This window comes from Pinus tabuliformis, chromosome 7 (assembly GCF_031772625.1).
Source record: "Pinus tabuliformis cultivar Carrire ecotype Pingquan chromosome 7, CPIR1, whole genome shotgun sequence".
NCBI classification, from domain to species: Eukaryota; Viridiplantae; Streptophyta; class Pinopsida; order Pinales; family Pinaceae; genus Pinus; species Pinus tabuliformis.
The window spans coordinates 1,564,122,621-1,564,127,852 of NC_142293.1; the positions used below are offsets into that span (position 1 = coordinate 1,564,122,621).

Genomic DNA, 5,232 nt, shown 5'->3' on the forward strand with positions numbered 1-5,232 from the left:
CAAGTTTTCAGATAACTACTTAAAAAAAAAAAATTACAATTAATCCTCTCCATTTTGTAGATAGTAGAAAGTTAAATACTTATTAGAAAATGCCAACCATTTGATATTATTATAAATATTACTACCAACTAAAACTATCATCACAGAAGAGTAATATACCCACCCAGTCAAACTTCAAACTAAGCTATGTTGCAATCCAAACATACAGAAACATCACATGCATTCCATTCCTATTGTAGACCTAACAGTTCTAAGAACTGTTTGTAGCTTCCACCCTAAATAACTCCCTTGAGTACTTGAATATTTAAGAACAATTTATACAATAAAGATAAAGATAAAATTTCCTAGCTATATTTCCCATGTATATTTCTCTTTGAGTTCAAATTCAGGCATTATTTAGATAAAAATAACAATTTCAAAAAAGTCATCTTACAAAACTATTTTTTTTCCAAAAATGGAAAAAATTTCATTTATAAAATAAAACCAATTTCATTCACTAATAGGATTTCCAGAGCTATCTCTTATAGGAAGGAACAAACAACTTACATGACATTGATTACCAAATCCGAAATCCAAAACCAGAGATCATGCAACCTCTGGAGTATCCTACAATTCTCGAGATAAACATGAGAGAGAAAAACAATATTCTCCACTGCAACCTCATCATATAAAAATGGAAACACTAAACTAATCAGCCAAGCAAGCAAATGTTCCATGTTGGTTTCTTCAAACAATCACATGACAATTTATGGCTTAGTGATGTTGGATTTGATTTCCTTGTGGGGAAACACTACACCCCCATTTCTATATACCTCATCAGAAACATGCACATCCTCCCCTAACACAGTTATGTTTTCCACTATGGCCCATTGCCCAATAGTAGAATGTCAACCAACAATTCTCCTAGAGACACATGCATGCTTTTTAATCCCAACTACCCTCATAACCGTGCAGTGAGACAATCTCACCCCTACCTTAATCATTTAGCCCTAACCGATTGCAACATCTGGCCCAATTAAGCATCCTTCCCCAATCTAAGCAGTCTCATCCACTATCACGTTTCCAATCATATGTGAGCACCAAATGACAAATTATTGGGTAAATTTCTTCTCAGAGAATCATAGTAAAGCCTTAGTCCTTAAATATAATCCTTTGGTTTCCCTATATCCATTTAGAATTCAACAATATCATGGCATAGAGCTGCTTCTCACTGACTATTTTTGGGAACACCTCTTTTTTTATTGAAGGGGGTCTGAGCTCAATCATATTTAGTACACTGGAACTCAGAAGGTAAATCCATGCATTGATCTTGTTTCCAACAAAGATCTTAGGCTTCTCCACAAATCTTCTAATTCGACCAATTTCTTCATCAAGAATAACCAATGCATGTTATCAGGATCTACCGAGTCCTAAGCCATGGATGTAGATACCTAAACAAGCATGGAGTTACCTTTGAACCAATAATCATAGAGATATATTTGAGCCTGAGCTTGGCATACAGGCATATCTTTGTGATCATAATTGAGGCCTCTCCCCAATGATTTTTGTGAAATTCAAGCATTTTCTTCAAAGGGTACTCACAGATGACATCACTATTGAGTACAAATAAAGGCTCGCAAGACCCATCATCCATCTTGCCCCTGGGAAGGTTTAGAGGCCTAGCTATTCCCTTTGGTTCAGTCTCATGTGAGCTTCAACTCGAATCACTTTCGAAGCTTCGATCTGCACACAAAGTATTCTTCAATTGTTTTTTCTTATACATTATAATTTTATCCAGGCAATCAAAATAGAGGGATCGAAACCCGTTAGCTCCTTACCTGATGCAAAATCATAGGCTTATTAGCAAAGTCGACGAGGGGCTTGGGAACGCTGAGAGTGAGGGGACACAAATGGATCCCGAACCCACCAACAAAAATGAGTTCCTTCATCGTCTATTCAGTATATCTTTGTATGAAACCACGTAAAAATAGTGCATATCAAAGGCATCAAAACAATAATACTATACAAAATATTTCAAAACCCTTCAATGGATACACATAAGAAACATGCTGAAATGAAGGGGGAATTGAAGAAGAACCAAACCCAAAGCATCATTAAATATAAAGCCAATCACAAGAGGTTAAGTTATCTTAGCAATCATCATAGTTCTATTGTTCTGTAAGAGAAATCTGTAAATTTACAAGAATTAGCAGGAAGATGAATAAGAATTTCAAAAATAAACATGAAACAAACACTAATTAATTCAAGCTATAGTTTGAAAGGTGCAATGGTGAATTTTTTCATTCCAAAAACTTGTGCAACATGTAGACCTTTTGATGCCAATACTTGCAAAATAAAATGTGTCTTTGGATGAATAGTAAATCCTTGGAAATCACAACATCTAGGACATATGAGTATATGTTGTCATATCATTTGCCTACAAACACTATATTTGATTTGTCTCACAATAATCTTACTAGGAAAATCCCACAAGCATAGGTAGTATGAGCCATCTGTGGTTGTTGAATTTATCTTAGAATCAATTAGAAGGGAGAATACCTACAACTCTTAGTGAAATATCTACTTTGGAGCAATTATATTTGGCCCATAATAATTTGAGTGGACCAATTTCTAGGGAGCTTTCTAAATTACATGAATTGAGCGTTCTAGATGTTTCATCAAACATCCTCTGTGGGAAAATCCCAACTGGGACACAATTTGATCCAGGTGGATGTTGGTGACCACCCACCTATCCCATTTGGACACCCACAACTGTCTCTTTCAGTCTTTTCAGTTTCCTAAATTGTAGCACAATTTACTATTTTTAGCAGTTTTTCGGGTCCTGAACTTCCGGAGCTGTTTTGAGGCCCTAAACGGCATTTTTTGGGAAATCGGAGGCAACATGAGTCCATGGACGAATGTTGCCGTTCCAAAGTGGTAGTGCTCGGATAGATCTTTCTAACGAGCTATTGTACACGTCAAACGGAGATCGTATGCGAAAGTTACGACCCCGGGAAATTGATGTACCAATTTACCCAAACGGGGCCCACAATTTGGCGTTTCATCTTCTAGGGTTAGATTTCAGAATGTTAAGGGTTTTACATTGTTTCTCAATAATAAATAGGCCTTTAAGCCTCATTGTAACACAGTTCAGAACAGTTCAGAGGCATGTAGCCGCCACATCTCTTCTCAGAGATAAGCTACCATCGCCCTAGCTGGTTTATTCCTATTTCCGGTTGTAAGCATATTTCAGTATTTTCCATTAATGAAATGAAGTATTATTTCCGTTGCATTTTTGTGTATATGGTTATCTTTGTATTTTGTTGCGTTCCTGTTTAAATCCGGATCAGTGGTATCAGAGCGGTCTACTTTTTCTCTGTTTTTCTTTGCATATCCCCAACGAGGTCAGGATATAAGGAGTTAGGGCTTGAACTGGTTGAACCTTTGCAAGACCAGCCTCGCAAATCCCGACGACCTCCCATGGCGGATGAGAAGAAGACGAGAGGGGCAGGAGATCCTATCAAAGTCGTGCTCGAAGAAGCGCTCAAGCGGCAAAGGAACGCGATGATGGATAGCTTTGCGCAGATCCTTTAGCGGCTACCCAGAGGTGACGCATCGGCTTCCAACAACTACTCTGGAAACGCCACACCGTTTAAAGTACAAGTTAATTTTGAAATCCCCATCTTCGAGGGTCAGATAGACGCAGATGCCGTAGATAAATGGTTAAATCTGCTAGATGGGTATTTTTCTGTTCACGAATTTTCAAGTTGGGAAAAGATTGTTTTTGCTCTTCTCAAAGCAGCCCCCCACGTCAAGGACTGGTGGGAAACCTACTGCGAGTAGAAGGATGAAAGTACAGGCTCACTATTTTCAGCCGCACCCACTTGGAATGACTTCCGGGATGCCATCAAGGAGCAGTACTACCCTGTCGGAAGCTATGAGGACAAATACATCAAATGGACCACACTGTAGCAGGGACGAGACTAAGATGTGCCAGAGTTCACAAACATTTTTCATACCCTTCGCACATAGTTGGGTATCAAAGATTCTGAGCTGCATCTGGTACTCAAATATCGCGACTGCCTACACAGATACATCCAGGAAGAGATAGGGTTCTTGAACATCTCCTCACCGGCACAGCATACCGATACACTGTCAAAATCGAGCAAAAGTTCAAACAGAAGAAGCGAGACTTTGGATCTGCAAATCCGAAGCCCAAAGGACAAAGCCAAGGCGGGGTGACCTAAGACAACTCGTCGAAGCCGCAAGAAAAGAACAATACCACAAAGCCGAAGAAGGACACAGGAAAGTGGTGTGAGTTCCACAAGAGTCCCAATCATAACACAAGTGAGTGTCAGACCAAGCAGTCGCTGGTGGCCGAGTTGAAGGCTTCCGAATCAGATGCATGTTCTGACCCTGAGCCAAAACCTGACAAGGGGAATGGCAAAGGGAAGCAGATCATTGATGCGGATCGCAGCGCCACTGTTGCCACTGCCAAGATCCAGAAGAATGAACCTACAAATCCAGAAGAGGGGGATCGTCTTTTCCACTCACAGATGTGGGTGAAGGGTTCGCCGCTGCAATTCATTGTCGACAGTGGCAGCCAAAAGAACCTCATTTCAGCAGAGGTCGTGAAGCGGTTGGGCCTACCGACTACACCGCACTCGCAGCCGTACAGTATCAGGTGGCTTCATGAAGGATGAGATCTGAAAGTTCGCCAGTAGTGCCGCCTTCCCTACAGCATCAAACCCTTCACAGACGAGGTATTGTGTGATGTTACACCTCTCGATGTTTGTGATGTATTATTAGGCTAGCCATACTTGTGGAGGCGACATGCTGTGTATGATTCCAAGCCTCGTGCTGTCATTATTTCTTTGAATAATTCATTATACAGGATACCGGAGGTAGCCCCACCTATCGCCACATCTTTGATCACCGCTAAGAAAGGTAGCAAGCTCATCTCCCAGACCAGGAAATTCATCTGTCTAGTTCACTCCCAAAGTAAGGGGAAGATTGCCATCACATCCATGACCCTCGCAAAGGGTTCCTCCATGCAGCAGCAGCAGCAAAGGGATACAGTCATGACAAGACACAGGAACAACTTCTCCTCACCCACAGGGGTACCACACAAGTTTCAGGTGGGCGACAAAGTTTGGTTACATCTGCAAATAGAACGCCTTACCAGAACCCATCAAAAACTCAGACCACTCCGACATGGTCCTTACACTGGTACCAAGGCTACGGGAAACAATG

At 40.7% G+C, this 5,232-nt stretch overlaps 1 pseudogene; it reads right to left on the minus strand.

Moving 5' to 3' along the window:
* Window positions 1–734: 734 nt before the first annotated feature.
* LOC149254021 (mannose-1-phosphate guanylyltransferase 1-like) lies at window positions 735–1,928 on the minus strand (annotated as a pseudogene).
* Window positions 1,929–5,232: the final 3,304 nt, after the last annotated feature.